At 37.5% G+C, this 12,755-nt stretch overlaps 1 pseudogene; it reads left to right on the top strand.

Moving 5' to 3' along the window:
• Positions 1-2,081: 2,081 nt before the first annotated feature.
• Positions 2,082-2,460, top strand: LOC129689122 (microtubule-associated proteins 1A/1B light chain 3B-like; annotated as a pseudogene).
• Positions 2,461-12,755: the final 10,295 nt, after the last annotated feature.

Here is a 12,755-nt window from a genome sequence, read left to right as displayed (position 1 = left end):
ATCAGAATCCATACTCTCTTTGTATCTCATTAGAAAACAAAAAGGAATCTAAAAAAATAATAGTAAAATTAAATAAGATTTTAAAAAAAGCAATCAACAGGAAGAGGACAAACCAATCAAAAACAGAAGAAAAAGAGCCAAAGAAAAAGCAATCGATACACATGTAGACACAGAGACACATGTTCATTTGGACAGGAATTTTCTAAAACATAAAACCAAAAGGACTTGAAAGGTAAGAAACAAAATAAGTTCTGTAAAGAATTGTGTTGGTATTTTGATGGGAATTGCATTGAATCTGTAGATGCTTTTGGGTAGATGGCCATTTTCACTATGTTAATCCTACTGATCTATGATCATGGGAGAGCTTTCCATCTTCTAATATCTTCTTCAATTTCTTTCTTCAGAGACTTGACGTTTTTTTCAAACAGATCTTTCACTTGCGTGGTTAGTCACACCAAGCTACTTTATGTTATCAGTGGTTGTTGTAAAGGGTGTTGTTTCCCTAATTTCTTTCTCAGACCTTTTGTCTTTCGAATACAAGAAAGCAAATGTATTTTCAGTTAATTTTGTATCCAGCCAGTTAGCTGAAGGTGTTTATCAGCTGAAGTAGTTCTCTGGCTGAAATTTTGGGATCACTCATGTATACTCTCATATCATCAGCGAATAGTTATATTTTCACTGTTTCCTTTCTGATTTGCATCCCCTTGATCTCTCTTAGTTGTCTTATTGCTCTAGCTAGGACTTCAAGTACTATGTTGAAGAGATTTGCAGAGACTAGGCAGCCTTGCCCTGTTCATTATTTCAGTAGGACTGATTTAAGTTTCTCTCTGTTTAGTTTAATGTTGTCTCTAGGCTTGCTGTATATTGTCTTTACTTTGTTTAGGTATGTGCCTTGTATCCCTGATCTCTCCAGGACTTTAAGCATGAATGGGTGTTGGATATTGTCAAATGCTCTTTCGGCATCTAAGGAGATGATCATGGGGTTTTTCTCCTTCAGTTTGTTTATATGATGACCACTCCTAGGCATATATCGAAAGATACAATGAGGACATTTGCTCAACCATGTTCATAGCAGCTTTATTCATAATAGCCAGAATCTGTAAACAACCCAGATGTCCCTCAACTGAGAAATGGATACAAAAATTTTGGTATATTTGAACAGTGGATCACTACTCAGCAATTAAAAACATGTAAATCATAAAATTTGCAGGCAAATGGTGGGAACTAGAAAAGATCATCCTAACTGAGATGTCCCAGAAATAGGAAGACACACATGGTATATATTCAATTATAAGTGGATATTAGACATACAATACAGTATAAACATACTAAAATCTGTACACCTAAAGAAAGAGGACCCAGGGTAAGATGATTAATCCTCAATCAGAAAGCAGGATAGACATCAGAAGAGGGAGAAAACTGGCAACAGGACAGGAGCCTACCACAGAGACCAAAGAGTCTACCTAACCAGGTATTGAAGCAGATTCTGAGACTCATAGCCAAACTTTGGGCAGGGTGCACAGAATCTTATGAAACAAAGAGGAGATGAAAGACCTGGACAGGACAGAAGCTCCACAAGGAGAGCAACAGAACCAAAAAAAAATCTGGGCCCAAGGGTCTTTTCTGAGACTGATATTCCAACCAAGAACTATACTTGGAGATAACCTAGAACCCCTATGCAGATGTAACCCATGGCAACTCATTCTCCATGTGGGTTCCCTGGTAAGGGGAACAGCGACTTTCTCTGACATAAACTCAGTGGCTGGCTCTTTGCTCACCTCCTCCTGGGGGTAGGGGTAGGGACCAGCCTTGCCAGGCCACAGAGGTAGATGATTCAGCCAGTCCTGATGAGTCCTGATAGGCTAGGTTCAGTTGGAAAGGGAGGAGGACCTCCCCTATCAGTGGACTGGGGTAGGGGCAATGCAGGAGAAGAGGGAGGGAGGACTGGATTCGGAGGGGACGAAGGATGGGGGCTACAGCTGGGAAACAAAGTGAATAAATTGTAATAAATAAAAAATAAATTAAAGACAAGGGAAGCGGCCGTCGCAGGAGCTAGATCCTCGTACTAGGACTACCGCGCCATGCCATCCGAGAAGACCTTCAAGCAGCACCGGAGTTTCGAACAAAGAGTGGTAGATGTCAGGCTGATCTGCGAGCAGCACCCCACCAAGATCCCGGTGATAATAGAACGATACAAGGGTGAGAAGCAGCTGCCTGTCCTGGATGAAACCAAGTAAGTTCCTGGTACCTGATCACGTGAACATGAGCGAGCTCATCAAGAGAATTAGGCGCTTACAGCTCAATGCCAATCAAGCCTTCTTCCTTGTGGGGAATGGGCTCAGCATGGTGAGCATTTCCACACCCATCTCTGAAGTGTACGAGAGTGAGAAAGATGAAGACGGCTTCCTGTCCCTGGTATATGCCTCCCACGAGACATTCGGGACAGCACTGACTGTGTAAGACTAGAACAATGCCTAATGTTTCTTAAGCCCTTACCAAGGAAAAAAGGGATGTCACCAGCAGAAGCTGGTCAGCTCACCTCTCACAGATCAGAACTTAGGGGCCCACCTAGGGTGTTAGGAACTGTTTATCAGCCAGAAACTGAGCTCCATGCAAGCGCATTCAGCTTGGAAACTCATCTAAACAAGGCTATCTTGTGTTCAAACTTTAGAAGCCTAAAAAGAAAATACTTTGCATCCTAAAATAATAATAATAAATTTAAAAAGAAAGAAAATAAATTTAGAAAAAAAACAAAAACCAAAACCAAAAAAAAACAAAGCAAAAAAGAAACAAAACAAAATTTGTCAAACATTGTGAGAAAAATTTTAGCTGTCCCTTCAGTTATTCCTTCCAATGTACCCCTTCCCTCTCTCTTCACATTTGATCCTTTTAATTCTGTCCACTTGAGTTGCCCTTAGACAATTCTGAATATTATTTCTCCTTCACACAGAGATCCACCCTGACAAGTTGATTACTCCATACATAACCACTCTGAATCTATGGATTGTAGCTTGCTTATCAAGCACTTAACGGCTAATACCATACCATACCTGTCATCCTCACTCTGGGTCCCTTCATGCAGCATGATATTTTAGCTCCATTTACATACACATTTCATGATTTCATTTTTATTCAATGCGTGAAAGGTATTACATGTGTAAGCATACCACATCTCCTCTATCCATTCATGTGTTTATAGGCATCTTGGCTCTTTCTAATTTCTATCAATAATGAATAGAGAAGCAGTGAACATAGTTGAGTAAGTATCCCTGTAATGAAACATCCTTTGTGTACATTCCCAAGACTGGTATACCTGCACCCTGAAGTAGATCAGTTCCCAGCTTCCTGAGGAACCATCTCACTGGTTTCCAGAGTGGATGCACAGGCTTGGTTTCCCACCAGCAACGGATGACTGTTCTTTATACCACGCAATGTTGGGAGAAGCAGCTGTCATTTCTTTTACTATTCTTGGTCATTCCGACTAGAAGATGAGATCTCAAAGCACCTTTGATTTGCATTTCCTTGGTGATTAGAATGTTGAACGTTTCTTAAAATTTTTCTCAGCCATGTACTTTTCCTCTTTTGAAAACTGTCTGTTTAGATCTGCACCCCATTTTTCACCTGTGTTGCTTTTTCCTTGCTGTTGAAGTTTTTGAGTTTTTAACAATTTATTTTGGATATTAGCCTCTTATCATGCATGTATTCGGTAAGAATACTTTTCTACTCTGTAGTTATCTGTTTTGTCCAAATTATGGTATACTTTTCCACAGAAACACTCTAAGTTTCTTGAAGTCCCATTTACTAATTTTTCTTCTTTGTCCCTGGACCCTTCTGGTTTTCAGAGTCTCCACTGAAAAATCAGGTGTTATTTTAACAGGACTGCTTTATATGTTACTTTACCCCTTACCCTTGTAGCTTTTAATATTCTTTATACTGTATGTTTGGTGGTTTTGTAATTATGAGTCATGAGGAAATCATTTATGATTTGGTGTTTTCTCAGTGCCTTTTATGCCTTGATAGTCCCATCCTTCATTAGGTTAGAAAGATTTTCTTCAATGATTTTGTTAAAAATATTTTTTTTTCTTAGCAGACTAAAGGCTACCTATGAGCAAGGGGTCTAGGTATTCTCCATGCATGGTCCTTAGTTGGAGTATCAGTCTCTGCAGGATGCTCTAGGTTTCTTTGCTTTATGTGTCTCCTTGTGGAGTTCTTTTCCCCTCCAGGTCTTTCTATCCTCCTTTTCTTCCATAAGGTTTCCTACACTTTGCCCAAAGTTTGTCTATGAGTCTCAGTGTCTCCTTTGATATCCTGATGGGTAGAGTTTTTCAGAGGTCCCTGTGGAAGGCTCTTTTCCTGTTCCTTGTCTTCTTCTACTTCTGATGTTTGTACTGTTTGCCTTTCTGTGTGAGGTTTCAGGCTCTTCGTTAGAGTTCTTCTCTTGTTATTTAGCTTCTTTAGGACCATATATTTTAGCATGTTTATCCTATAATAGTGGCTAATATCCACTTATAAGTGAGTGTATGTGTCTTACCTCACGCAGGATGATCTTTGGGTTTCCTAGTAAGAGAAGCAGGGTCTGTCTCTGACATGAACTCAGTGGCATGCTCTTTGATCACCTACCCCTGGAAGGTGCAGCCTTGCCAGGCCATAGAGGAAGATGATGCAGCCAACCCGGTTGAGACATGATAGGCATGGTCAGATAGAAGGGGAGGGAGTCCTCCACTATCAGTGGACTAGGGAAGGGGCATAGGTGTAGAAGAGAGAAGGTGGGTGGGAGTGGAAGGAGAGGAAGAAGGGTGAGTAAAAAGAAGAAAACAAATATGCCAAAGTCAATTGCATAAATAAATATAGAGATGAAAGCTGAAAAAAATGTTTCTGCCTTTGGTGTTAGTTTCTTTTTTTTTTTTTCTTCTTCTCCCACTATTATTCTTATAGTTCATATTTGTGTAGAGTCCCAATATTTCAGAATGTTTTGCTTGTTTCCCCCCCCCCCCTTTGGCTTAACATTTTCTTTGATTAAGCTTTCAGTTTCTTCCTTCAAAACCTGAGATTCTCTCTTCTATCTATTCTATTCTGCTTGTAAAGCTTGCTTTCGGAGGTTCCTGTTTGAGTTCTTAAAGTTTTTCATTTCTGGCTTCCCTCAGGTTGTGTTTTCTTTTGGATTCAATTCCATTTGCATATCTCTAACAGTTCTCTCTGTATCATTCTACTCTTTGTATAATCATGAATTTCTTTAATGGATGTATTCATATTCCCTTTAAGGTCCTTGGCTATATTTGTAACAGCTGTTTTGAAAGATGAGTATTGTACTTGAGTTGTGCTGTGGTTCTCAGGGCCTGATTTAGGAGGGCTTCTGGGCTCTAGCTGATATATACCGCCCTAGATGTCATTGATTGTGTTTTCCTCTGGCATCTTGGCATCTGTGTTTTTGATGACTGCAATTCTAGGTGCTGATAATTGGTCTTGTGTTTTGGGTGGAAGATGCCCCATTTGTTATTTTCTGTTGCCCTGTATGGTTCTAAGGCATGTGTGTAGGTGTGGTTTGCTTAATAATACTTGTGCAGGGAATCACTTGAAAAAAGGGGGAGTTAATAAGACCTGGAGGGGACAGGAGCTCCACAAGGAGAGCAACAGAACCAATATATCTGGACACAGAGGTCTTTTCTGAGACTGATATTCTAAAAACAGACCAAAGTCCATTCACTAGGATCTGGTTAGTACCCTAAGAGTGAACACAGAGAAAAGGAAAGTTCGTAATAGATTGTCTGCTAGAAAGCTGGGAGTAACTTGTGGACTGGAATTGGTGAACAGGGGGGAGATTAAAGATGACTTACCTGCTTTTCCAGATGGTGTGGCCTGTAGGTTCTCAAAGAGTTCCTGAGGTATTGGCAGCTGAGAAAAGGGGATTAGTTGTGTGTTGGGGGGGGCTGTAAGAGAGGATTTGTGTGATTTTCTGGGTATATGGACAGAAAAGAAAGAAAGGTCTTGTTTCTGTGCATACATTCCCATTTCCGTGGCCCTTTTTCATTATTATCCAACTGTAGCATAAAATTCTTACTCTTGTTCTTACACCAAGATGCCTATCACCAGCATCTTGGTGTTTTTATTGAGCCCTGAGAACTGAATAATTGCTTAAATCAAGAATTTGAAACACATTTACAAATTCCTTTCATTATTATTATTATTATTTTACCTGTGAAAGACTATATTGGCAAGCTTAGAGGATTAGCAAGTAGATTCATTGAGGTATCTTCACTCTCTCTGATCTGCAGTGGGATCTTACCAATAAACTTTCCTGCCATAAATTAGCCTTACATGGTGTGTAAAAATCTGACTCTATAGCTTAGGTCTCATAGGTTTATTTAACACTCGTTATTATAATTTATAGTCATTCATCTAATTAAATCTCAAAATTGGCAAAATGTTAATTTTTTCATTGTCTATTTCAAATTATTTTATTTTTTTGTGTGTGTGTGTTTGTTGCTGTTTGGTTTTGTTTTCAATTTACATAATTTTTTTTCTGTTTTTTTTTGCTTTCTTTTTTTTATTTTACTATTATTAATTACACTTTATTCATTTTGTATCCCCCATAAGCCCCTCCCTCCTCCCCTCCTGGTTCCACCCTCCCCCCTCCTTTCTGCATGCATGCCCCTCCCCATGTCCACATGAAATTTTTACTAAACTCATCAATTTTTCCTCAAAATATTTTACAAATTTTCTGAAGGATTAAAACATTTTTAGGTCTCAGTAGATTCAAAGACACACAACTCCAGAAAAGGGACAAAAGAAGAAAAAATAGAAATGAGAGTGAAAATTAAATAAGACAAAAATGATGAAAAGTCTTTGAATAATTTGACGAGAGGATGAATGATATAAAATAGTGAAACAAAATGTATTTAACAAAATGTATTTAAGCAACAGCACTGAATAACAGTTAATAGTATGAAGTTGAATACATACATATATATATACATATATATATATATGGAACAAATGTAAATATGATATACTTTTATAGTTATTTTAATATATAAGACCATGTAATATAATAAATTCATGAAATAAATGTGTAGCTGTGAGTAAAACCAATTGTCTCCCTATAGAGCCTATATATTTATGCAAATCTATATGAAATAATTATTTTACATATGTGTGTATATACACACATATATGTACATATATATATATATACATATGAAAGGATCATTTTGTCCATGAGATATTAATAAAAGCTAACCAAATATAGACATATTTTAGAATTCTGAGTGCAAAACATCTATGTTATTATTTCTCTTCCTAAAAAGGATCCATTGATAAGATAAAGGAGACAAAAGCTATTAGGAAACAACCTTGAAACCTGCCACAGAGGGCCTCTGAAAGCTTCTGCAGTATAGACTGTCAAAGCAGATGCTGAGCCTGATGGCCAACTGATGGGCAGAGTAAATGGAATTCTATGTAAGAAGTGGGAAATAGTAAGAGCTGGAGGGGACAGGAACTCCACAAGGAGAGCAACAGAACAAGATAATTTGAACACAGGGAACTTCCCAGAGACTCATACTCCAACCAAGGACTATTCATGGAGATAACCTAGCACCCCTGCACAGATGTAGCCCATTGCAGGTCAGTGTCTAAGTGGGTTACATAGTAATGGGAAGAGGGACTGCCTCTGACATAATCTGATTGGCCTGCTCGTGGATCACTTCCCCCTGAGGGGGGAGCAGCCTTATCAGGCCACAGTAGAGGACAATGCAGCCACTTTTGATGAGAACTGATAGACTAAGATCAGAAAGAAGGAGAGGAGGACCTCCCCTATCAGTGGACTTGGGGAGGGGCATGCGTGCAGAAAGGGGAGGGAGGGTGGGATCGGCAGGGGAGGAGGGCGGGGCTTATAGGGGGATACAAAATGAATAAAATGTAATTAATAAAAAAATTTTTTTAAAAAAGCTATTTTCTCAAGCTTGGAGTATGGTTTCTAGGAGCAGCATGGAAGCAAAGCATGGGCAAGTATAAAGACTGAATCAGAGAAGCATGTTGACCCTACCTTGAGAGGTGTCAACAGTTTTAGCTATTCAGCTGTACTCTGGGCCAGAAGCACTACTCCGAGTGGTCTTCACTAGTGGAACTGGTAATTTTCCTTGTGGAAAGCTGGATTCCCTGACTGTGTAGAGCTTGCTACTTGAGGGTGGTGAGGTTCCAGCAGGTAGCAGGCCAAGGAGATAACAAAATAATCCACAATTCTTTGGATTACTTTAACTATTTTTTTAATTTTTAATTATTGTTTTCAAAAAACAGTAAACTATGTACAAAGTAATAACTAATAACCAGATGGCCATGAAAACATTTTTGAAATTATATAAGGTCATTCATTTACCATCAAGAATGATACATCCCAGAGTTTATAAAACAGACCTAATAGGAGCTCATGATACTTATTTTGCTACATGTGTTGAGTGTTCAGTGATTTGCTAAGCATAACAGATTTCCACTTATTACAGGAGTTTTGTTATGCTTGCCATGTCAATATTAGACCACTCGATCATTTTTTAATGTTAACTAACATAAACAGACACAGGCTTTTAAACAGCAACTAGATTTATTTGTGAATATGGTAAGACGGGCTGTGGTAGTACCGAACACGGTCAATTTCTAAAAGAAGCATTAATTTCTTGGAACAGAGAGACAAAGAAAAATGATTTAATCTCGCTTATTGTGTTAGGCAGCTCTAGGTCTAAATCCAATTTAAGATATTTTCTTCTCTAAATTATACAAAGTATAAAAATAATATTTCATTTTGTTCACAGGGATACAAATTACTAAGAGTGATAACCAGAATGTTGTTGGTTTGAAGGAAATTTTTATGTTAGAATAATATAATATTGTGTATTTTAATATATTGACTTGATATAGTAAAATAATTCTTATTCTGAGAAAGGAGTTTTAAAGCCTAATATTTGAAAACAAATGTGTGCATATATATATGTCCATGTGTATTCATAGGAAAAATGAAAGAGGAAATTGCAAAATTAGAGAAACAAGAATCAGGACCATTATAAATTATCTATCTCATAGTCTTTACTTTAAAATGAGGGTACTGTGATATGGAAAGAACAAGATACTTGAACAATGTGACAAATAGAAACCTGCTTTTAACTGGGAAAATTTTAAGTATGTATAGTTAATTAGATGATACATAGAAAATAGAGAAAAAAAATATAAGGCCTGGAGATTGTGGTAGGAATGTATAATCCTGGTAAAGTAATACTTAATATAACTTGAATTTTATATTGTATTGTTTTCTTGATACACATAAATTTGTGGGTACAGTTTATAATACAGATAGTGTAAAATCATGAAATTTTGTCTCAAAAACAGAAAATGAAATAAATTGTAAAACATCATTCTTTACTAGTTTATTGTTCATATACAAAATGTTTTAAAGTATGCTTTAAAATACCTGAAATTATTTTAAGAAGTTGAATCTTTCATCCTAAAATATCAGTACCACACATTTCTGTTTTATTCAATTTTACAATTACACTTTAACATAAGAACAACTAAATTATACTCACAATTTTTAGCATAGTCTAGATCAAAATTAATATAAACGAATTATTTCAAAACAATTATTTAAAAATTAAAGCTACATTTGTGAGTGGAGTCTCAGAACTATGTTTGCTTATATAGGATTCCAAAGCAAATTCCTTCATTGTCCTTTCTTTGCCAATCTGTTTTTCAATTATCTTCATCAAATATTCTTGTCAAGAGCAAGCCCTGCTCAAAATTGTTTCACATATGTGAGATATGTCATTCATACTTACTAATGTGTAAACTCTCCACCTGTAGGTCTGACCCTTATGGTTAGAAAAAGGCCTAATCTTCTAGTCTTATAGATGTAAATATTACCGATATGATGGTATCACTGTGTATATGAAATGGTTAATCGAGAAGAAAAGGGGCAGGAAGGAGGCAGTGAGGGCAAGAAGAAAAATGAAAGAAGCCTTGGAGAGGAAACCAATTAGTGGATGGTTACAGATTTTCATCTGGTAGAATTTACTCTCTCAGACAAGCACACTGGCTCAGATGATTATTCTTGATGGATTTAAAGTTTTCAATATAAAAACGTTGATTGATAGGATGTCAAATAAGCAGTTACTTCTCACAAGCCTTGTAAACCATCTTTTAGTTTTACAATTTTAAAACTTTGCAAAACGTCAATTAATGTTCAAATCTCATTAGTAAGTTAATTAGGCTGCAGTTAAAATCTGCCACAAAGATTGTAAAACAAACAAATCAAATAATAAGTCACTATCCACCTATGGCAGTAAATAATTTTTCTTTCGACTCAAATGTGTTGGCATATTACCAATTAGTGTTAATTTAGCTGTTCCCTTGTTTAATAATACATTTAACATGCCCCACATTACACTAAATATCACTTAGTTTTATTATTCCTTTTTGTGATTACCTCATGTCCTTTTTTCTTGTCTACAAGATCATAATTTGTGCCCTGGGTCAAACAGTTCAGACCATCCTCTGAATCATCTTGGAACTACTTGTTGATCAGCACGCTAGATGCTTGAGCTAGAGAACTGTATCAGACAATCAAAGAGTGTGAGACAGCTACCATGGAAGAGACTGAAGATGGAGACCAGGCTTGCAGAACCTCCAAGTCAGTTGTGCTCTGAAAATAACAATGACCTTATAAACACTGCAAATGAACACAACTTAATTTCTAAAACCAATTCTTTAAACATTTGTTTTAGGGAATTTTTTTTTCCAGCAAACAGCAAACAACTAAGAAGACCAATGATTTTCCAGCACCATAGACCAATAAGGCAACGTTATGTTAATAAGCAACCAACATTTTTTAAAGATTTTTAAAATATAATGTTGTGAACATGCAGTTAAGAGCATGTACTGTTTTTCCAGACAACTTGACTTTAGTTTTCAGGTCTAGGATCAAAGACCAATAACATCTGTACCCTTTTAGTGTGAACATTTTATTAAGATGACCATATTCTGCAAAAGCCAAATCAGTTCCAATCCAAGGCCATAGTAAAATCAAGAAAAGCTGGTACCTTTCTGGTGGATTGGGGTGGAGGTAACACTTTGACCTTTCTCCGGTGAGTATATAGGCAACACAAATTGGTCTCATTTTTGTTTTTTTTTTGTGTGTGTGTGTGTGTGTGTGTTTTTGTTTGTTTGTTTTTGGCATTTTGTTGTTTTTGTTTCTCTTTTTCTTTTGTGGGGAGGAAGAAGGGAAGGTCCAGGACAATATACCTGAGAGGAGTTGAAAGGGAATGTGATCAGTATTTGAGATACAAAATTATCAATTTTGAAATAATCAATTAAAATATTGTGAAAAACTCGAGTCAGTAGGTGAACTAACAGAGAAGAGCGGTCACCATCTTGCCATTAGCAAAGTACATGGGAAGGTATATGCTTTCCAGCTGCCCAAGAGGTGGCATAGACCAGTCACACATCATCCTCATCTCACTATGATCTTATCGAATGTGCATGAAATAAATGAGCAATGACTGTTTACTTCACTCCATTTTGCGGGATGCTTATGGTGTAGTGGTAGTTAAGGAAACAGTCATGTCTCCCAGTATATGAGGAAGTATAAGCCCTTGTGATTATTGTGCCTGGCATAGTCCTAGAAGCTACCGAATCAGTTATAAAATTAATTTGTCTGGACTAATATTGAAGTTAGGGCAAGTTTTATAGAAGCTCATGGCATGTGATACAAAGATAAGCTCATGAAGAAAAAAAATGTTATCAGCCAAATATTCTGTGGTGGCCGGGGCTTCCTTACTTTCCACCGGAAAGATCAAACTAGATACACGTGTGTGTGTATGTGTGTGTGTGTGTGTGTGTGTGTGTGTGTGTGTGTGTGTGTGTGTAGTCTTGGTTGGTTTTATTTTTTAACTTTTTAATATTAGTTACAGTTTATTTACTTTGTATCCCAGCTGTATCCCTCTCCCTCATTCCCTTCCAATCCCATGCTCCACCTTCATCTCCTCCTTGCCCCTTTAGATATATATATATATTTAAGAAGCAGGTGTGGGCATTGCTGAAAATTGGCCTGAGGTCAGAAAGACAAGTGGGAAATCCGAGAAAATGTTAGCTCACTAAGGATTATCTTTTTTTTTTTTAGTTACAATTTGTTAACTCTGTGTCCCAGCTGTATCCCACTCCCTCATTCCCTCCTCCTCCCCAACTCCCTCCCTGTTCTCCTCCCTGCCCCTTTCCAAGTCCACTGATAGGGGAGGACCTCCTCCCCTTTCATTTGACCCTGTTTTATCAGGTATCTTCAAGGCTGGCTGCAAAGTCCTCCTCTGTGGCCTAACAGGACTGCTCCTCCCCCCGGGGGGGGGGGGAGGTCAAAGAGCCTGCCCTTGAGATCCTGTTAGAAATAGTCCGTGTTCCCCTTGCTTTGGAAAACTACTTAGTTACTGAGCTACCACGGGCCACATCCCAGCAGAAGTTCTAGGTTATATCCATAGATGGTCCTTGGTTGAGTGTCAGTCTCAGAAAAGGCCCTGTGCCCGGATATATTTGGTACTTGTAGAGCTACTAAGGATTATCTTAACTGCTTCTCAGTCTTTTAGCTAAGGTTGAGTATAAAGACATGTTAATATTGAGGGCCCACTATTTTAGATTTTGGGAGATGAAATTAACATGATTCAAAAAAAAAAGATCTAATGACCAACTATTGTTTTTTTTTTTCATTTATTGAATTATTTTTGAAAAGC

This window comes from Psammomys obesus, unplaced genomic scaffold, assembly GCF_907164565.1.
Source record: "Psammomys obesus unplaced genomic scaffold, mPsaObe1.curated_primary_1811, whole genome shotgun sequence".
NCBI lineage: Eukaryota > Metazoa > Chordata > Mammalia > Rodentia > Muridae > Psammomys > Psammomys obesus.
Note: the sequence above shows the minus strand (reverse complement) of the source record. Positions and strands in the feature narration are given on the sequence as shown.